Source organism: Passer domesticus, chromosome 7, assembly GCF_036417665.1.
Source record: "Passer domesticus isolate bPasDom1 chromosome 7, bPasDom1.hap1, whole genome shotgun sequence".
NCBI classification, from domain to species: domain Eukaryota; kingdom Metazoa; phylum Chordata; class Aves; order Passeriformes; family Passeridae; genus Passer; species Passer domesticus.
The window spans coordinates 31,070,156-31,094,017 of NC_087480.1; positions in this window are offsets into that span (position 1 = coordinate 31,070,156).

A 23,862-nucleotide genomic window follows, 5' to 3' on the forward strand; every position below is an offset into this window, starting at 1 on the left:
GGCCAAGAAAGAAGCCGCACAACACCTGCACTGTGTCTGCAACTTTCAAACTGCTAGAAGCTAGTGGCTTGCCACTGGCCTGCCTCTTCAATTGCCATTAGCATTCCAATGGAAGCTATTCTTGGACAATTTTGCTCTGCTTGCTGCTAGTTCTGCCCCAGCCTACCATAGATAACCTTGCTCTTCCCTTGAGGCTCTGAGATGCCAAGAACTTGTCAGCTTCAAAGGGCGGGCCGGGCTACATCTACTCAGCTGCCACAGTTTCTCCTTGCTAGACCTAGTGGGAAAGCATTTTGCTGAGATGCAGAGGGCAAGAAACGCACAATACGGAGACGCGGAGCTGTCCCAAGTGCCGCTGCCAGGCGTCTTGCCGCAGAAGGAGCGCCCCGGAGCGCACCGCAACCGGCACCGTCGTCTCTGCGCAAAGAGCCAAAATATTTGAAAACCCGCCAAAACTCATCCAAAACTATTTTCAAACCCGCCAAAATAGAAAACCAGACAGAAGTGATCAATACATTCGAAAAAACCTGACAAAACATGATAAAGCCCACCAAAGCTAATCCAAACACACCAAAAACTGGGCTAAACAGAATCAAAACCTTCTAAACACCGGCCAAAATATTTCAAAACCCGTCAAAACTAATCAAAACATTCCGAATACCCGCCAAAACATTCCAAATACCCGCCAAAATATTTTAAACCCCGCCAAAAGGAATCCAAACATTCCAAAACCTGCCAACACAATAAAAACAACTCAAGAGAATACAAAACATTCTAAAACCCAACCAAAACATTCCCGAAAACCCGACAAAACATCATAAAAACAAATCAAAACCAACCAAAATATTCCGAAAACCCGCCAAAATAATTTAGACCCACAAAACTCATCAAAACATTCTGAAAAAATGCCAAAACATTAGAAAACCAGCCAGAACTGATCAAAACATTCCAAAAACTTGGCAAAACATCATAAAAACAAATCAAAACCAACCAAAACATTCCAAAAACCCGACAAAATAGTTTACAACCTGCCAAAACTGATCAAAACATTCTGAAAAGATGCCAAAATACTAGAAAACCAGTCAGAAGTGATCAAAACTTTCAATAACTTGCCAAAACATAATCAAAACAAATGAAAGCAAACCAAAACATTCCAAATACCCGCCAAAATATTTTAAAACCCGCCAAAACGAATCCAAACGTTCCACAACCTGCCAAGACAATAAAAACAACACAAGAGAAAACAAAACATTCTAAAACACCACCAAAACATTCCGAAAACCCGCCAAAAGATCATCAAAACAAATCAAAACAAACCAAACAATAGGAGGAACACGGCAACATATTGGCAAGCAAGAGACGGAGAGCGCGGCACCTTCTAGGAGGCCAAGAAAGAAGCCGCACAACACCTGCACTGTGTCTGCAACTTTCAAACTGCTAGAAGCTAGTGGCTTGCCACTGGCCTGCCTCTTCAATTGCCATTAGCATTCCAATGGAAGCTATTCTTGGACAACTTTGCTCTGCTTGCTGCTAGTTCTGCCCCAGCCTACCATAGATAACCTTGCTCTTCCCTTGAGGCTCTGAGATGCCAAGAACTTGTCAACTTCAAAGGGCGGGCCGGGCTACATCTACTCAGCTGCCACAGTTTCTCCTTGCTAGACCTAGTGGGAAAGCATTTTGCTGAGATGCAGAAGGCAAGAAACGCAGAATACGGAGACGCGGAGCTGTCCCAAGTGCCGCTGCCAGGCGTCTTGCCGCAGAAGGAGCGCCCCGGAGCGCACCGCAACCGGCACCGTCATCTCTGCGCAAAGAGCCAAAATATTTGAAAACCCGCCAAAACTCATCCAAAAATATTTTCAAACCCGCCAAAATAGAAAACCAGACAGAAGTGATCAATACATTCGAAAAAACCTGACAAAACATGATAAAGCCCACCAAAGCTAATCCAAACACACCAAAAACTGGGCTAAACAGAATCAAAACCTTCTAAAAACCGGCCAAAATATTTCAAAACCCGTCAAAACTAATCAAAACATTCCGAATACCCGCCAAAACATTCCAAATACCCGCCAAAATATTTTAAACCCCGCCAAAAGGAATCCAAACGTTCCAAAACCTGCCATTACAATAAAAACAACTCAAGAGAATACAAAACATTCTAAAACCCAACCAAAACATTCCCGAAAACCCGCCAAAACATCATAAAAACAAATCAAAACCAACCAAAATATTCCGAAAACCCGCCAAAATAATTTAGACCCACAAAACTCATCAAAACATTCTGAAAAAATGCCAAAACATTAGAAAACCAGCCAGAACTGATCAAAACATTCAAAAAACTTGGCAAAACATCATAAAAATAAATCAAAACCAACCAAAACATTCAAAAAACCTGACAAAATAGTTTACAACCTGTCAAAACTGATCAAAACATTCTGAAAAGATGCCAAAATACTAGAAAACCAGTCAGAAGTGATCAAAACTTTCAATAACTTGCCAAAACATAATCAAAACAAATGAAAGCAAACCAAAACATTCCAAATACCCGCCAAAATATTTTAAAACCCGCCAAAACGAATCCAAACGTTCCACAACCTGCCAAGACAATAAAAACAACACAAGAGAAAACAAAACATTCTAAAACACCACCAAAACATTCCGAAAACCCGCCAAAAGATCATCAAAACAAATCAAAACAAACCAAACAATAGGAGGAACACGGCAACATATTTGCAAGCAAGAGATGGAGAGCGCGGCACCTTCTAGGAGGCCAAGAAAGAAGCCGCACAACACCTGCACTGTGTCTGCAACTTTCAAACTGCTAGAAGCTAGTGGCTTGCCACTGGCCTGCCTCTTCAATTGCCATTAGCATTCCAATGGAAGCTATTCTTGGACAACTTTGCTCTGCTTGCTGCTAGTTCTGCCCCAGCCTACCATAGATAACCTTGCTCTTCCCTTGAGGCTCTGAGATGCCAAGAACTTGTCAACTTCAAAGGGCGGGCCGGGCTACATCTACTCAGCTGCCACAGTTTCTCCTTGCTAGACCTAGTGGGAAAGCATTTTGCTGAGATGCAGAGGGCAAGAAACGCAGAATACGGAGACGCGGAGCTGTCCCAAGTGCCGCTGCCAGGCGTCTTGCCGCAGAAGGAGCGCCCCGGAGCGCACCGCAACCGGCACCGTCATCTCTGCGCAAAGAGCCAAAATATTTTCAAACCCGCCAAAACTCATCCAAAAATATTTTCAAACCCGCCAAAATAGAAAACCAGACAGAAGTGATCAATACATTCGAAAAAACCTGACAAAACATGATAAAGCCCACCAAAGCTAATCCAAACACACCAAAAACTGGGCTAAACAGAATCAAAACCTTCTAAAAACCGGCCAAAATATTTCAAAACCCGTCAAAACTAATCAAAACATTCCGAATACCCGCCAAAACATTCCAAATACCCGCCAAAATATTTTAAAACCCGCCAAAACGAATCCAAACGTTCCACAACCTGCCAAGACAATAAAAACAACACAAGAGAATACAAAACATTCTAAAACACCACCAAAACATTCCGAAAACCCGCCAAAAGATCATCAAAACAAATCAAAACAAACCAAACAATAGGAGGAACACGGCAACATATTGGCAAGCAAGAGACGGAGAGCGCGGCACCTTCTAGGAGGCCAAGAAAGAAGCCGCACAACACCTGCACTGTGTCTGCAACTTTCAAACTGCTAGAAGCTAGTGGCTTGCCACTGGCCTGCCTCTTCAATTGCCATTAGCATTCCAATGGAAGCTATTCTTGGACAATTTTGCTCTGCTTGCTGCTAGTTCTGCCCCAGCCTACCATAGATAACCTTGCTCTTCCCTTGAGGCTCTGAGATGCCAAGAACTTGTCAGCTTCAAAGGGCGGGCCGGGCTACATCTACTCAGCTGCCACAGTTTCTCCTTGCTAGACCTAGTGGGAAAGCATTTTGCTGAGATGCAGAGGGCAAGAAACGCAGAATACGGAGACGCGGAGCTGTCCCAAGTGCCGCTGCCAGGCGTCTTGCCGCAGAAGGAGCGCCCCGGAGCGCACCGCAACCGGCACCGTCGTCTCTGCGCAAAGAGCCAAAATATTTGAAAACCCGCCAAAACTCATCCAAAACTATTTTCAAACCCGCCAAAATAGAAAACCAGACAGAAGTGATCAATACATTCGAAAAAACCTGACAAAACATGATAAAGCCCACCAAAGCTAATCCAAACACACCAAAAACTGGGCTAAACAGAATCAAAACCTTCTAAAAACCGGCCAAAATATTTCAAAACCCGTCAAAACTAATCAAAACATTCCGAATACCCGCCAAAACATTCCAAATACCCGCCAAAATATTTTAAACCCCGCCAAAAGGAATCCAAACATTCCAAAACCTGCCAACACAATAAAAACAACTCAAGAGAATACAAAACATTCTAAAACCCAACCAAAACATTCCCGAAAACCCGCCAAAACATCATCAAAACAAATCAAAACCAACCAAAATATTCCGAAAACCCGCCAAAATAATTTAGACCCACAAAACTCATCAAAACATTCTGAAAAAATGCCAAAACATTAGAAAACCAGCCAGAACTGATCAAAACATTCCAAAAACTTGGCAAAACATCATAAAAACAAATCAAAACCAACCAAAACATTCCAAAAACCCGACAAAATAGTTTACAACCTGCCAAAACTGATCAAAACATTCTGAAAAGATGCCAAAATACTAGAAAACCAGTCAGAAGTGATCAAAACTTTCAATAACTTGCCAAAACATAATCAAAACAAATGAAAGCAAACCAAAACATTCCAAATACCCGCCAAAATATTTTAAAACCCGCCAAAACGAATCCAAACGTTCCACAACCTGCCAAGACAATAAAAACAACACAAGAGAAAACAAAACATTCTAAAACACCACCAAAACATTCCGAAAACCCGCCAAAAGATCATCAAAACAAATCAAAACAAACCAAACAATAGGAGGAACACGGCAACATATTGGCAAGCAAGAGACGGAGAGCGCGGCACCTTCTAGGAGGCCAAGAAAGAAGCCGCACAACACCTGCACTGTGTCTGCAACTTTCAAACTGCTAGAAGCTAGTGGCTTGCCACTGGCCTGCCTCTTCAATTGCCATTAGCATTCCACTGGAAGCTATTCTTGGACAACTTTGCTCTGTTTGCTGCTAGTTCTGCCCCAGCCTACCATAGATAACCTTGCTCTTCCCTTGAGGCTCTGAGATGCCAAGAACTTGTCAACTTCAAAGGGCGGGCCGGGCTACATCTACTCAGCTGCCACAGTTTCTCCTTGCTAGACCTAGTGGGAAAGCATTTTGCTGAGATGCAGAAGGCAAGAAACGCAGAATACAGAGACGCGGAGCTGTCCCAAGTGCCGCTGCCAGGCGTCTTTCCGCAGAAGGAGCGCCCCGGAGCGCACCGCAACCGGCACCGTCATCTCTGCGCAAAGAGCCAAAATATTTGAAAACCCGCCAAAACTAATCCAAAAATATTTTCAAACCCGCCAAAATAGAAAACCAGACAGAAGTGATCAATACATTCGAAAAAACCTGACAAAACATGATAAAGCCCACCAAAGCTAATCCAAACACACCAAAAACTGGGCTAAACAGAATCAAAACCTTCTAAAAACCGGCCAAAATATTTCAAAACCCGTCAAAACTAATCAAAACATTCCGAATACCCGCCAAAACATTCCAAATACCCGCCAAAATATTTTAAAACCCGCCAAAACGAATCCAAACGTTCCACAACCTGCCAAGACAATAAAAACAACACAAGAGAAAACAAAACATTCTAAAACACCACCAAAACATTCCGAAAACCCGCCAAAAGATCATCAAAACAAATCAAAACAAACCAAACAATAGGAGGAACACGGCAACATATTGGCAAGCAAGAGACGGAGAGCGCGGCACCTTCTAGGAGGCCAAGAAAGAAGCCGCACAACACCTGCACTGTGTCTGCAACTTTCAAACTGCTAGAAGCTAGTGGCTTGCCACTGGCCTGCCTCTTCAATTGCCATTAGCATTCCAATGGAAGCTATTCTTGGACAATTTTGCTCTGCTTGCTGCTAGTTCTGCCCCAGCCTACCATAGATAACCTTGCTCTTCCCTTGAGGCTCTGAGATGCCAAGAACTTGTCAACTTCAAAGGGCGGGCCGGGCTACATCTACTCAGCTGCCACAGTTTCTCCTTGATAGACCTAGTGGGAAAGCATTTTGCTGAGATGCAGAAGGCAAGAAACGCAGAATACAGAGACGCGGAGCTGTCCCAAGTGCCGCTGCCAGGCGTCTTGCCGCAGAAGGAGCGCCCCGGAGCGCACCGCAACCGGCACCGTCATCTCTGCGCAAAGAGCCAAAATATTTTCAAACCCGCCAAAACTCATCCAAAACTATTTTCAAACCCGCCAAAATAGAAAACCAGACAGAAGTGATCAATACATTCGAAAAAACCTGACAAAACATGATAAAGCCCACCAAAGCTAATCCAAACACACCAAAAACTGGGCTAAACAGAATCAAAACCTTCTAAAAACCGGCCAAAATATTTCAAAACCCGTCAAAACTAATCAAAACATTCCGAATACCCGCCAAAACATTCCAAATACCCGCCAAAATATTTTAAACCCCGCCAAAAGGAATCCAAACATTCCAAAACCTGCCAACACAATAAAAACAACTCAAGAGAATACAAAACATTCTAAAACCCAACCAAAACATTCCCAAAAACCCGCCAAAACATCATAAAAACAAATCAAAACCAACCAAAATATTCCGAAAACCCGCCAAAATAATTTAGACCCACAAAACTCATCAAAACATTCTGAAAAAATGCCAAAACATTAGAAAACCAGCCAGAACTGATCAAAACATTCCAAAAACTTGGCAAAACATCATAAAAACAAATCAAAACCAACCAAAACATTCCAAAAACCCGACAAAATAGTTTACAACCTGCCAAAACTGATCAAAACATTCTGAAAAGATGCCAAAATACTAGAAAACCAGTCAGAAGTGATCAAAACTTTCAATAACTTGCCAAAACATAATCAAAACAAATGAAAGCAAACCAAAACATTCCAAATACCTGCCAAAATATTTTAAAACCCGCCAAAACGAATCCAAACATTCCACAACCTGCCAACACAATAAAAACAACACAAGAGAAAACAAAACATTCTAAAACACCACCAAAACATTCCGAAAACCCGCCAAAAGATCATCAAAACAAATCAAAACAAACCAAACAATAGGAGGAACACGGCAACATATTGGCAAGCAAGAGACGGAGAGCGCGGCACCTTCTAGGAGGCCAAGAAAGAAGCCGCACAACACCTGCACTGTGTCTGCAACTTTCAAACTGCTAGAAGCTAGTGGCTTGCCACTGGCCTGCCTCTTCAATTGCCATTAGCATTCCACTGGAAGCTATTCTTGGACAACTTTGCTCTGCTTGCTGCTAGTTCTGCCCCAGCCTACCATAGATAACCTTGCTCTTCCCTTGAGGCTCTGAGATGCCAAGAACTTGTCAACTTCAAAGGGCGGGCCGGGCTACATCTACTCAGCTGCCACAGTTTCTCCTTGCTAGACCTAGTGGGAAAGCATTTTGCTGAGATGCAGAAGGCAAGAAACGCAGAATACGGAGACGCGGAGCTGTCCCAAGTGCCGCTGCCAGGCGTCTTGCCGCAGAAGGAGCGCCCCGGAGCGCACCGCAACCGGCACCGTCATCTCTGCGCAAAGAGCCAAAATATTTTCAAACCCGCCAAAACTCATCCAAAAATATTTTCAAACCCGCCAAAATAGAAAACCAGACAGAAGTGATCAATACATTCGAAAAAACCTGACAAAACATGATAAAGCCCACCAAAGCTAATCCAAACACACCAAAAACTGGGCTAAACAGAATCAAAACCTTCTAAAAACCGGCCAAAATATTTCAAAACCCGTCAAAACTAATCCAAACATTCCGAATACCCGCCAAAACATTCCAAATACCCGCCAAAATATTTTAAAACCCGCCAAAACGAATCCAAACATTCCACAACCTGCCAACACAATAAAAACAACACAAGAGAAAACAAAACATTCTAAAACACCACCAAAACATTCCGAAAACCCGCCAAAAGATCATCAAAACAAATCAAAACAAACCAAACAATAGGAGGAACACGGCAACATATTGGCAAGCAAGAGACGGAGAGCGCGGCACCTTCTAGGAGGCCAAGAAAGAAGCCGCACAACACCTGCACTGTGTCTGCAACTTTCAAACTGCTAGAAGCTAGTGGCTTGCCACTGGCCTGCCTCTTCAATTGCCATTAGCATTCCACTGGAAGCTATTCTTGGACAACTTTGCTCTGCTTGCTGCTAGTTCTGCCCCAGCCTACCATAGATAACCTTGCTCTTCCCTTGAGGCTCTGAGATGCCAAGAACTTGTCAACTTCAAAGGGCGGGCCGGGCTACATCTACTCAGCTGCCACAGTTTCTCCTTGCTAGACCTAGTGGGAAAGCATTTTGCTGAGATGCAGAAGGCAAGAAACGCAGAATACGGAGACGCGGAGCTGTCCCAAGTGCCGCTGCCAGGCGTCTTGCCGCAGAAGGAGCGCCCCGGAGCGCACCGCAACCGGCACCGTCATCTCTGCGCAAAGAGCCAAAATATTTTCAAACCCGCCAAAACTCATCCAAAAATATTTTCAAACCCGCCAAAATAGAAAACCAGACAGAAGTGATCAATACATTCGAAAAAACCTGACAAAACATGATAAAGCCCACCAAAGCTAATCCAAACACACCAAAAACTGGGCTAAACAGAATCAAAACCTTCTAAAAACCGGCCAAAATATTTCAAAACCCGTCAAAACTAATCCAAACATTCCGAATACCCGCCAAAACATTCCAAATACCCGCCAAAATATTTTAAAACCCGCCAAAACGAATCCAAACGTTCCACAACCTGCCAAGACAATAAAAACAACACAAGAGAAAACAAAACATTCTAAAACACCACCAAAACATTCCGAAAACCCGCCAAAAGATCATCAAAACAAATCAAAACAAACCAAACAATAGGAGGAACACGGCAACATATTGGCAAGCAAGAGACGGAGAGCGCGGCACCTTCTAGGAGGCCAAGAAAGAAGCCGCACAACACCTGCACTGTGTCTGCAACTTTCAAACTGCTAGAAGCTAGTGGCTTGCCACTGGCCTGCCTCTTCAATTGCCATTAGCATTCCAATGGAAGCTATTCTTGGACAATTTTGCTCTGCTTGCTGCTAGTTCTGCCCCAGCCTACCATAGATAACCTTGCTCTTCCCTTGAGGCTCTGAGATGCCAAGAACTTGTCAACTTCAAAGGGCGGGCCGGGCTACATCTACTCAGCTGCCACAGTTTCTCCTTGCTAGACCTAGTGGGAAAGCATTTTGCTGAGATGCAGAAGGCAAGAAACGCAGAATACGGAGACGCGGAGCTGTCCCAAGTGCCGCTGCCAGGCGTCTTGCCGCAGAAGGAGCGCCCCGGAGCGCACCGCAACCGGCACCGTCATCTCTGCGCAAAGAGCCAAAATATTTTCAAACCCGCCAAAACTCATCCAAAAATATTTTCAAACCCGCCAAAATAGAAAACCAGACAGAAGTGATCAATACATTCGAAAAAACCTGACAAAACATGATAAAGCCCACCAAAGCTAATCCAAACACACCAAAAACTGGGCTAAACAGAATCAAAACCTTCTAAAAACCGGCCAAAATATTTCAAAACCCGTCAAAACTAATCAAAACATTCCGAATACCCGCCAAAACATTCCAAATACCCGCCAAAATATTTTAAAACCCGCCAAAACGAATCCAAACGTTCCACAACCTGCCAAGACAATAAAAACAACACAAGAGAAAACAAAACATTCTAAAACACCACCAAAACATTCCGAAAACCCGCCAAAAGATCATCAAAACAAATCAAAACAAACCAAACAATAGGAGGAACACGGCAACATATTGGCAAGCAAGAGACGGAGAGCGCGGCACCTTCTAGGAGGCCAAGAAAGAAGCCGCACAACACCTGCACTGTGTCTGCAACTTTCAAACTGCTAGAAGCTAGTGGCTTGCCACTGGCCTGCCTCTTCAATTGCCATTAGCATTCCAATGGAAGCTATTCTTGGACAATTTTGCTCTGCTTGCTGCTAGTTCTGCCCCAGCCTACCATAGATAACCTTGCTCTTCCCTTGAGGCTCTGAGATGCCAAGAACTTGTCAACTTCAAAGGGCGGGCCGGGCTACATCTACTCAGCTGCCACAGTTTCTCCTTGCTAGACCTAGTGGGAAAGCATTTTGCTGAGATGCAGAAGGCAAGAAACGCACAATACGGAGACGCGGAGCTGTCCCAAGTGCCGCTGCCAGGCGTCTTGCCGCAGAAGGAGCGCCCCGGAGCGCACCGCAACCGGCACCGTCATCTCTGCGCAAAGAGCCAAAATATTTTCAAACCCGCCAAAACTCATCCAAAACTATTTTCAAACCCGCCAAAATAGAAAACCAGACAGAAGTGATCAATACATTCGAAAAAACCTGACAAAACATGATAAAGCCCACCAAAGCTAATCCAAACACACCAAAAACTGGGCTAAACAGAATCAAAACCTTCTAAAAACCGGCCAAAATATTTCAAAACCCGTCAAAACTAATCAAAACATTCCGAATACCCGCCAAAACATTCCAAATACCCGCCAAAATATTTTAAACCCCGCCAAAAGGAATCCAAACATTCCAAAACCTGCCAACACAATAAAAACAACTCAAGAGAATACAAAACATTCTAAAACCCAACCAAAACATTCCCGAAAACCCGACAAAACATCATAAAAACAAATCAAAACCAACCAAAATATTCCGAAAACCCGCCAAAATAATTTAGACCCACAAAACTCATCAAAACATTCTGAAAAAATGCCAAAACATTAGAAAACCAGCCAGAACTGATCAAAACATTCAAAAAACTTGGCAAAACATCATAAAAACAAATCAAAACCAACCAAAACATTCCAAAAACCCGACAAAATAGTTTACAACCTGCCAAAACTGATCAAAACATTCTGAAAAGATGCCAAAATACTAGAAAACCAGTCAGAAGTGATCAAAACTTTCAATAACTTGCCAAAACATAATCAAAACAAATGAAAGCAAACCAAAACATTCCAAATACCTGCCAAAATATTTTAAAACCCGCCAAAACGAATCCAAACATTCCACAACCTGCCAACACAATAAAAACAACACAAGAGAAAACAAAACATTCTAAAACACCACCAAAACATTCCGAAAACCCGCCAAAAGATCATCAAAACAAACCAAACAATAGGAGGAACACGGCAACATATTGGCAAGCAAGAGACGGAGAGCGCGGCACCTTCTAGGAGGCCAAGAAAGAAGCCGCACAACACCTGCACTGTGTCTGCAACTTTCAAACTGCTAGAAGCTAGTGGCTTGCCACTGGCCTGCCTCTTCAATTGCCATTAGCATTCCAATGGAAGCTATTCTTGGACAACTTTGCTCTGCTTGCTGCTAGTTCTGCCCCAGCCTACCATAGATAACCTTGCTCTTCCCTTGAGGCTCTGAGATGCCAAGAACTTGTCAACTTCAAAGGGCGGGCCGGGCTACATCTACTCAGCTGCCACAGTTTCTCCTTGCTAGACCTAGTGGGAAAGCATTTTGCTGAGATGCAGAAGGCAAGAAACGCAGAATACGGAGACGCGGAGCTGTCCCAAGTGCCGCTGCCAGGCGTCTTGCCGCAGAAGGAGCGCCCCGGAGCGCACCGCAACCGGCACCGTCATCTCTGCGCAAAGAGCCAAAATATTTTCAAACCCGCCAAAACTAATCCAAAAATATTTTCAAACCCGCCAAAATAGAAAACCAGACAGAAGTGATCAATACATTCGAAAAAACCTGACAAAACATGATAAAGCCCACCAAAGCTAATCCAAACACACCAAAAACTGGGCTAAACAGAATCAAAACCTTCTAAAAACCGGCCAAAATATTTCAAAACCCGTCAAAACTAATCAAAACATTCCGAATACCCGCCAAAACATTCCAAATACCCGCCAAAATATTTTAAAACCCACCAAAACGAATCCAAACATTCCACAACCTGCCAACACAATAAAAACAACACAAGAGAAAACAAAACATTCTAAAACACCACCAAAACATTCCGAAAACCCGCCAAAACATCATCAAAACAAATCAAAACAAACCAAACAATAGGAGGAACACGGCAACATATTGGCAAGCAAGAGACGGAGAGCGCGGCACCTTCTAGGAGGCCAAGAAAGAAGCCGCACAACACCTGCACTGTGTCTGCAACTTTCAAACTGCTAGAAGCTAGTGGCTTGCCACTGGCCTGCCTCTTCAATTGCCATTAGCATTCCAATGGAAGCTATTCTTGGACAACTTTGCTCTGCTTGCTGCTAGTTCTGCCCCAGCCTACCATAGATAACCTTGCTCTTCCCTTGAGGCTCTGAGATGCCAAGAACTTGTCAACTTCAAAGGGCGGGCCGGGCTACATCTACTCAGCTGCCACAGTTTCTCCTTGCTAGACCTAGTGGGAAAGCATTTTGCTGAGATGCAGAAGGCAAGAAACGCAGAATACGGAGACGCGGAGCTGTCCCAAGTGCCGCTGCCAGGCGTCTTGCCGCAGAAGGAGCGCCCCGGAGCGCACCGCAACCGGCACCGTCGTCTCTGCGCAAAGAGCCAAAATATTTTCAAACCCGCCAAAACTCATCCAAAAATATTTTCAAACCCGCCAAAATAGAAAACCAGACAGAAGTGATCAATACATTCGAAAAAACCTGACAAAACATGATAAAGCCCACCAAAGCTAATCCAAACACACCAAAAACTGGGCTAAACAGAATCAAAACCTTCTAAAAACCGGCCAAAATATTTCAAAACCCGTCAAAACTAATCCAAACATTCCGAATACCCGCCAAAACATTCCAAATACCCGCCAAAATATTTTAAAACCCGCCAAAACGAATCCAAACGTTCCACAACCTGCCAAGACAATAAAAACAACACAAGAGAAAACAAAACATTCTAAAACACCACCAAAACATTCCGAAAACCCGACAAAACATCATAAAAACAAATCAAAACCAACCAAAATATTCCGAAAACCCGCCAAAATAATTTAGACCCACAAAACTCATCAAATCATTCTGAAAAAATGCCAAAACATTAGAAAACCAGCCAGAACTGATCAAAACATTCAAAAAACTTGGCAAAACATCATAAAAACAAATCAAAACCAACCAAAACATTCCAAAAACCCGACAAAATAGTTTACAACCTGCCAAAACTGATCAAAACATTCTGAAAAGATGCCAAAATACTAGAAAACCAGTCAGAAGTGATCAAAACTTTCAATAACTTGCCAAAACATAATCAAAACAAATGAAAGCAAACCAAAACATTCCAAATACCCGCCAAAATATTTTAAAACCCGCCAAAACGAATCCAAACGTTCCACAACCTGCCAAGACAATAAAAACAACACAAGAGAAAACAAAACATTCTAAAACACCACCAAAACATTCCGAAAACCCGCCAAAAGATCATCAAAACAAATCAAAACAAACCAAACAATAGGAGGAACACGGCAACATATTGGCAAGCAAGAGACGGAGAGCGCGGCACCTTCTAGGAGGCCAAGAAAGAAGCCGCACAACACCTGCACTGTGTCTGCAACTTTCAAACTGCTAGAAGCTAGTGGCTTGCCACTGGCCTGCCTCTTCAATTGCCATTAGCATTCCAATGGAAGCTATTCTTGGACAACTTTGCTCTGCTTGCTGCTAGTTCTGCCCCAGCCTACCATAGATAACCTTGCTCTTCCCTTGAGGCTCTGAGATGCCAAGAACTTGTCAACTTCAAAGGGCGGGCCGGGCTACATCTACTCAGCTGCCACAGTTTCTCCTTGCTAGACCTAGTGGGAAAGCATTTTGCTGAGATGCAGAAGGCAAGAAACGCAGAATACGGAGACGCGGAGCTGTCCCAAGTGCCGCTGCCAGGCGTCTTGCCGCAGAAGGAGCGCCCCGGAGCGCACCGCAACCGGCACCGTCATCTCTGCGCAAAGAGCCAAAATATTTGAAAACCCGCCAAAACTAATCCAAAAATATTTTCAAACCCGCCAAAATAGAAAACCAGACAGAAGTGATCAATACATTCGAAAAAACCTGACAAAACATGATAAAGCCCACCAAAGCTAATCCAAACACACCAAAAACTGGGCTAAACAGAATCAAAACCTTCTAAAAACCGGCCAAAATATTTCAAAACCCGTCAAAACTAATCAAAACATTCCGAATACCCGCCAAAACATTCCAAATACCCGCCAAAATATTTTAAAACCCGCCAAAACGAATCCAAACGTTCCACAACCTGCCAAGACAATAAAAACAACACAAGAGAAAACAAAACATTCTAAAACACCACCAAAACATTCCGAAAACCCGCCAAAAGATCATCAAAACAAATCAAAACAAACCAAACAATAGGAGGAACACGGCAACATATTGGCAAGCAAGAGACGGAGAGCGCGGCACCTTCTAGGAGGCCAAGAAAGAAGCCGCACAACACCTGCACTGTGTCTGCAACTTTCAAACTGCTAGAAGCTAGTGGCTTGCCACTGGCCTGCCTCTTCAATTGCCATTAGCATTCCAATGGAAGCTATTCTTGGACAATTTTGCTCTGCTTGCTGCTAGTTCTGCCCCAGCCTACCATAGATAACCTTGCTCTTCCCTTGAGGCTCTGAGATGCCAAGAACTTGTCAACTTCAAAGGGCGGGCCGGGCTACATCTACTCAGCTGCCACAGTTTCTCCTTGATAGACCTAGTGGGAAAGCATTTTGCTGAGATGCAGAAGGCAAGAAACGCAGAATACAGAGACGCGGAGCTGTCCCAAGTGCCGCTGCCAGGCGTCTTGCCGCAGAAGGAGCGCCCCGGAGCGCACCGCAACCGGCACCGTCATCTCTGCGCAAAGAGCCAAAATATTTTCAAACCCGCCAAAACTCATCCAAAACTATTTTCAAACCCGCCAAAATAGAAAACCAGACAGAAGTGATCAATACATTCGAAAAAACCTGACAAAACATGATAAAGCCCACCAAAGCTAATCCAAACACACCAAAAACTGGGCTAAACAGAATCAAAACCTTCTAAAAACCGGCCAAAATATTTCAAAACCCGTCAAAACTAATCAAAACATTCCGAATACCCGCCAAAACATTCCAAATACCCGCCAAAATATTTTAAACCCCGCCAAAAGGAATCCAAACATTCCAAAACCTGCCAACACAATAAAAACAACTCAAGAGAATACAAAACATTCTAAAACCCAACCAAAACATTCCCAAAAACCCGCCAAAACATCATAAAAACAAATCAAAACCAACCAAAATATTCCGAAAACCCGCCAAAATAATTTAGACCCACAAAACTCATCAAAACATTCTGAAAAAATGCCAAAACATTAGAAAACCAGCCAGAACTGATCAAAACATTCCAAAAACTTGGCAAAACATCATAAAAACAAATCAAAACCAACCAAAACATTCCAAAAACCCGACAAAATAGTTTACAACCTGCCAAAACTGATCAAAACATTCTGAAAAGATGCCAAAATACTAGAAAACCAGTCAGAAGTGATCAAAACTTTCAATAACTTGCCAAAACATAATCAAAACAAATGAAAGCAAACCAAAACATTCCAAATACCTGCCAAAATATTTTAAAACCCGCCAAAACGAATCCAAACATTCCACAACCTGCCAACACAATAAAAACAACACAAGAGAAAACAAAACATTCTAAAACACCACCAAAACATTCCGAAAACCCGCCAAAAGATCATCAAAACAAATCAAAACAAACCAAACAATAGGAGGAACACGGCAACATATTGGCAAGCAAGAGACGGAGAGCGCGGCACCTTCTAGGAGGCCAAGAAAGAAGCCGCACAACACCTGCACTGTGTCTGCAACTTTCAAACTGCTAGAAGCTAGTGGCTTGCCACTGGCCTGCCTCTTCAATTGCCATTAGCATTCCACTGGAAGCTATTCTTGGACAACTTTGCTCTGCTTGCTGCTAGTTCTGCCCCAGCCTACCATAGATAACCTTGCTCTTCCCTTGAGGCTCTGAGATGCCAAGAACTTGTCAACTTCAAAGGGCGGGCCGGGCTACATCTACTCAGCTGCCACAGTTTCTCCTTGCTAGACCTAGTGGGAAAGCATTTTGCTGAGATGCAGAAGGCAAGAAACGCAGAATACGGAGACGCGGAGCTGTCCCAAGTGCCGCTGCCAGGCGTCTTGCCGCAGAAGGAGCGCCCCGGAGCGCACCGCAACCGGCACCGTCATCTCTGCGCAAAGAGCCAAAATATTTTCAAACCCGCCAAAACTCATCCAAAAATATTTTCAAACCCGCCAAAATAGAAAACCAGACAGAAGTGATCAATACATTCGAAAAAACCTGACAAAACATGATAAAGCCCACCAAAGCTAATCCAAACACACCAAAAACTGGGCTAAACAGAATCAAAACCTTCTAAAAACCGGCCAAAATATTTCAAAACCCGTCAAAACTAATCCAAACATTCCGAATACCCGCCAAAACATTCCAAATACCCGCCAAAATATTTTAAAACCCGCCAAAACGAATCCAAACATTCCACAACCTGCCAACACAATAAAAACAACACAAGAGAAAACAAAACATTCTAAAACACCACCAAAACATTCCGAAAACCCGCCAAAAGATCATCAAAACAAATCAAAACAAACCAAACAATAGGAGGAACACGGCAACATATTGGCAAGCAAGAGACGGAGAGCGCGGCACCTTCTAGGAGGCCAAGAAAGAAGCCGCACAACACCTGCACTGTGTCTGCAACTTTCAAACTGCTAGAAGCTAGTGGCTTGCCACTGGCCTGCCTCTTCAATTGCCATTAGCATTCCAATGGAAGCTATTCTTGGACAACTTTGCTCTGCTTGCTGCTAGTTCTGCCCCAGCCTACCATAGATAACCTTGCTCTTCCCTTGAGGCTCTGAGATGCCAAGAACTTGTCAACTTCAAAGGGCGGGCCGGGCTACATCTACTCAGCTGCCACAGTTTCTCCTTGCTAGACCTAGTGGGAAAGCATTTTGCTGAGATGCAGAAGGCAAGAAACGCAGAATACGGAGACGCGGAGCTGTCCCAAGTGCCGCTGCCAGGCGTCTTGCCGCAGAAGGAGCGCCCCGGAGCGCACCGCAACCGGCACCGTCATCTCTGCGCAAAGAGCCAAAATATTTTCAAACCCGCCAAAACTCATCCAAAAATATTTTCAAACCCGCCAAAATAGAAAACCAGACAGAAGTGATCAATACATTCGAAAAAACCTGACAAAACATGATAAAGCCCACCAAAGCTAATCCAAACACACCAAAAACTGGGCTAAACAGAATCAAAACCTTCTAAAAACCGGCCAAAATATTTCAAAACCCGTCAAAACTAATCCAAACATTCCGAATACCCGCCAAAACATTCCAAATACCCGCCAAAATATTTTAAAACCCGCCAAAACGAATCCAAACGTTCCACAACCTGCCAAGACAATAAAAACAACACAAGAGAAAACAAAACATTCTAAAACACCACCAAAACATTCCGAAAACCCGCCAAAAGATCATCAAAACAAATCAAAACAAACCAAACAATAGGAGGAACACGGCAACATATTGGCAAGCAAGAGACGGAGAGCGCGGCACCTTCTAGGAGGCCAAGAAAGAAGCCGCACAACACCTGCACTGTGTCTGCAACTTTCAAACTGCTAGAAGCTAGTGGCTTGCCACTGGCCTGCCTCTTCAATTGCCATTAGCATTCCAATGGAAGCTATTCTTGGACAATTTTGCTCTGCTTGCTGCTAGTTCTGCCCCAGCCTACCATAGATAACCTTGCTCTTCCCTTGAGGCTCTGAGATGCCAAGAACTTGTCAACTTCAAAGGGCGGGCCGGGCTACATCTACTCAGCTGCCACAGTTTCTCCTTGCTAGACCTAGTGGGAAAGCATTTTGCTGAGATGCAGAAGGCAAGAAACGCAGAATACGGAGACGCGGAGCTGTCCCAAGTGCCGCTGCCAGGCGTCTTGCCGCAGAAGGAGCGCCCCGGAGCGCACCGCAACCGGCACCGTCATCTCTGCGCAAAGAGCCAAAATATTTTCAAACCCGCCAAAACTCATCCAAAAATATTTTCAAACCCGCCAAAATAGAAAACCAGACAGAAGTGATCAATACATTCGAAAAAACCTGACAAAACATGATAAAGCCCACCAAAGCTAATCCAAACACACCAAAAACTGGGCTAAACAGAATCAAAACCTTCTAAAAACCGGCCAAAATATTTCAAAACCCGTCAAAACTAATCAAAACATTCCGAATACCCGCCAAAACATTCCAAATACCCGCCAAAATATTTTAAAACCCGCCAAAACGAATCCAAACGTTCCACAACCTGCCAAGACAATAAAAACAACACAAGAGAAAACAAAACATTCTAAAACACCACCAAAACATTCCGAAAACCCGCCAAAAGATCATCAAAACAAATCAAAACAAACCAAACAATAGGAGGAACACGGCAACATATTGGCAAGCAAGAGACGGAGAGCGCGGCACCTTCTAGGAGGCCAAGAAAGAAGCCGCACAACACCTGCACTGTGTCTGCAACTTTCAAACTGCTAGAAGCTAGTGGCTTGCCACTGGCCTGCCTCTTCAATTGCCATTAGCATTCCAATGGAAGCTATTCTTGGACAATTTTGCTCTGCTTGCTGCTAGTTCTGCCCCAGCCTACCATAGATAACCTTGCTCTTCCCTTGAGGCTCTGAGATGCCAAGAACTTGTCAACTTCAAAGGGCGGGCCGGGCTACATCTACTCAGCTGCCACAGTTTCTCCTTGCTAGACCTAGTGGGAAAGCATTTTGCTGAGATGCAGAAGGCAAGAAACGCAGAATACGGAGACGCGGAGCTGTCCCAAGTGCCGCTGCCAGGCGTCTTGCCGCAGAAGGAGCGCCCCGGAGCGCACCGCAACCGGCACCGTCATCTCTGCGCAAAGAGCCAAAATATTTTCAAACCCGCCAAAACTCATCCAAAACTATTTTCAAACCCGCCAAAATAGAAAACCAGACAGAAGTGATCAATACATTCGAAAAAACCTGACAAAACATGATAAAGCCCACCAAAGCTAATCCAAACACACCAAAAACTGGGCTAAACAGAATCAAAACCTTCTAAAAACCGGCCAAAATATTTCAAAACCCGTCAAAACTAATCAAAACATTCCGAATACCCGCCAAAACATTCCAAATACCCGCCAAAATATTTTAAACCCCGCCAAAAGGAATCCAAACATTCCAAAACCTGCCAACACAATAAAAACAACTCAAGAGAATACAAAACATTCTAAAACCCAACCAAAACATTCCCGAAAACCCGACAAAACATCATAAAAACAAATCAAAACCAACCAAAATATTCCGAAAACCCGCCAAAATAATTTAGACCCACAAAACTCATCAAAACATTCTGAAAAAATGCCAAAACATTAGAAAACCAGCCAGAACTGATCAAAACATTCAAAAAACTTGGCAAAACATCATAAAAACAAATCAAAACCAACCAAAACATTCCAAAAACCCGACAAAATAGTTTACAACCTGCCAAAACTGATCAAAACATTCTGAAAAGATGCCAAAATACTAGAAAACCAGTCAGAAGTGATCAAAACTTTCAATAACTTGCCAAAACATAATCAAAACAAATGAAAGCAAACCAAAACATTCCAAATACCTGCCAAAATATTTTAAAACCCGCCAAAACGAATCCAAACATTCCACAACCTGCCAACACAATAAAAACAACACAAGAGAAAACAAAACATTCTAAAACACCACCAAAACATTCCGAAAACCCGCCAAAAGATCATCAAAACAAACCAAACAATAGGAGGAACACGGCAACATATTGGCAAGCAAGAGACGGAGAGCGCGGCACCTTCTAGGAGGCCAAGAAAGAAGCCGCACAACACCTGCACTGTGTCTGCAACTTTCAAACTGCTAGAAGCTAGTGGCTTGCCACTGGCCTGCCTCTTCAATTGCCATTAGCATTCCAATGGAAGCTATTCTTGGACAACTTTGCTCTGCTTGCTGCTAGTTCTGCCCCAGCCTACCATAGATAACCTTGCTCTTCCCTTGAGGCTCTGAGATGCCAAGAACTTGTCAACTTCAAAGGGCGGGCCGGGCTACATCTACTCAGCTGCCACAGTTTCTCCTTGCTAGACCTAGTGGGAAAGCATTTTGCTGAGATGCAGAAGGCAAGAAACGCAGAATACGGAGACGCGGAGCTGTCCCAAGTGCCGCTGCCAGGCGTCTTGCCGCAGAAGGAGCGCCCCGGAGCGCACCGCAACCGGCACCGTCATCTCTGCGCAAAGAGCCAAAATATTTTCAAACCCGCCAAAACTAATCCAAAAATATTTTCAAACCCGCCAAAATAGAAAACCAGACAGAAGTGATCAATACATTCGAAAAAACCTGACAAAACATGATAAAGCCCACCAAAGCTAATCCAAACACACCAAAAACTGGGCTAAACAGAATCAAAACCTTCTAAAAACCGGCCAAAATATTTCAAAACCCGTCAAAACTAATCAAAACATTCCGAATACCCGCCAAAACATTCCAAATACCCGCCAAAATATTTTAAAACCCACCAAAACGAATCCAAACATTCCACAACCTGCCAACACAATAAAAACAACACAAGAGAAAACAAAACATTCTAAAACACCACCAAAACATTCCGAAAACCCGCCAAAAGATCATCAAAACAAATCAAAACAAACCAAACAATAGGAGGAACACGGCAACATATTGGCAAGCAAGAGACGGAGAGCGCGGCACCTTCTAGGAGGCCAAGAAAGAAGCCGCACAACACCTGCACTGTGTCTGCAACTTTCAAACTGCTAGAAGCTAGTGGCTTGCCACTGGCCTGCCTCTTCAATTGCCATTAGCATTCCAATGGAAGCTATTCTTGGACAACTTTGCTCTGCTTGCTGCTAGTTCTGCCCCAGCCTACCATAGATAACCTTGCTCTTCCCTTGAGGCTCTGAGATGCCAAGAACTTGTCAACTTCAAAGGGCGGGCCGGGCTACATCTACTCAGCTGCCACAGTTTCTCCTTGCTAGACCTAGTGGGAAAGCATTTTGCTGAGATGCAGAAGGCAAGAAACGCAGAATACGGAGACGCGGAGCTGTCCCAAGTGCCGCTGCCAGGCGTCTTGCCGCAGAAGGAGCGCCCCGGAGCGCACCGCAACCGGCACCGTCGTCTCTGCGCAAAGAGCCAAAATATTTTCAAACCCGCCAAAACTCATCCAAAAATATTTTCAAACCCGCCAAAATAGAAAACCAGACAGAAGTGATCAATACATTCGAAAAAACCTGACAAAACATGATAAAGCCCACCAAAGCTAATCCAAACACACCAAAAACTGGGCTAAACAGAATCAAAACCTTCTAAAAACCGGCCAAAATATTTCAAAACCCGTCAAAACTAATCCAAACATTCCGAATACCCGCCAAAACATTCCAAATACCCGCCAAAATATTTTAAAACCCGCCAAAACGAATCCAAACGTTCCACAACCTGCCAAGACAATAAAAACAACACAAGAGAAAACAAAACATTCTAAAACACCACCAAAACATTCCGAAAACCCGACAAAACATCATAAAAACAAATCAAAACCAACCAAAATATTCCGAAAACCCGCCAAAATAATTTAGACCCACAAAACTCATCAAATCATTCTGAAAAAATGCCAAAACATTAGAAAACCAGCCAGAACTGATCAAAACATTCAAAAAACTTGGCAAAACATCATAAAAACAAATCAAAACCAACCAAAACATTCCAAAAACCCGACAAAATAGTTTACAACCTGCCAAAACTGATCAAAACATTCTGAAAAGATGCCAAAATACTAGAAAACCAGTCAGAAGTGATCAAAACTTTCAATAACTTGCCAAAACATAATCAAAACAAATGAAAGCAAACCAAAACATTCCAAATACCCGCCAAAATATTTTAAAACCCGCCAAAACGAATCCAAACGTTCCACAACCTGCCAACACAATAAAAACAACACAAGAGAAAACAAAACATTCTAAAACACCACCAAAACATTCCGAAAACCCGCCAAAACATCATCAAAACAAATCAAAACAAACCAAACAATAGGAGGAACACGGCAACATATTGGCAAGCAAGAGACGGAGAGCGCGGCACCTTCTAGGAGGCCAAGAAAGAAGCCGCACAACACCTGCACTGTGTCTGCAACTTTCAAACTGCTAGAAGCTAGTGGCTTGCCACTGGCCTGCCTCTTCAATTGCCATTAGCATTCCAATGGAAGCTATTCTTGGACAACTTTGCTCTGCTTGCTGCTAGTTCTGCCCCAGCCTACCATAGATAACCTTGCTCTTCCCTTGAGGCTCTGAGATGCCAAGAACTTGTCAACTTCAAAGGGCGGGCCGGGCTACATCTACTCAGCTGCCACAGTTTCTCCTTGCTAGACCTAGTGGGAAAGCATTTTGCTGAGATGCAGAAGGCAAGAAACGCAGAATACGGAGACGCGGAGCTGTCCCAAGTGCCGCTGCCAGGCGTCTTGCCGCAGAAGGAGCGCCCCGGAGCGCACCGCAACCGGCACCGTCATCTCTGCGCAAAGAGCCAAAATATTTGAAAACCCGCCAAAACTAATCCAAAAATATTTTCAAACCCGCCAAAATAGAAAACCAGACAGAAGTGATCAATACATTCGAAAAAACCTGACAAAACATGATAAAGCCCACCAAAGCTAATCCAAACACACCAAAAACTGGGCTAAACAGAATCAAAACCTTCTAAAAACCGGCCAAAATATTTCAAAACCCGTCAAAACTAATCAAAACATTCCGAATACCCGCCAAAACATTCCAAATACCCGCCAAAATATTTTAAAACCCGCCAAAACGAATCCAAACGTTCCACAACCTGCCAAGACAATAAAAACAACACAAGAGAAAACAAAACATTCTAAAACACCACCAAAACATTCCGAAAACCCGCCAAAAGATCATCAAAACAAATCAAAACAAACCAAACAATAGGAGGAACACGGCAACATATTGGCAAGCAAGAGACGGAGAGCGCGGCACCTTCTAGGAGGCCAAGAAAGAAGCCGCACAACACCTGCACTGTGTCTGCAACTTTCAAACTGCTAGAAGCTAGTGGCTTGCCACTGGCCTGCCTCTTCAATTGCCATTAGCATTCCAATGGAAGCTATTCTTGGACAATTTTGCTCTGCTTGCTGCTAGTTCTGCCCCAGCCTACCATAGATAACCTTGCTCTTCCCTTGAGGCTCTGAGATGCCAAGAACTTGTCAACTTCAAAGGGCGGGCCGGGCTACATCTACTCAGCTGCCACAGTTTCTCCTTGCTAGACCTAGTGGGAAAGCATTTTGCTGAGATGCAGAAGGCAAGAAACGCAGAATACAGAGACGCGGAGCTGTCCCAAGTGCCGCTGCCAGGCGTCTTTCCGCAGAAGGAGCGCCCCGGAGCGCACCGCAACCGGCACCGTCATCTCTGCGCAAAGAGCCAAAATATTTGAAAACCCGCCAAAACTCATCCAAAAATATTTTCAAACCCGCCAAAATAGAAAACCAGACAGAAGTGATCAATACATTCGAAAAAACCTGACAAAACATGATAAAGCCCACCAAAGCTAATCCAAACA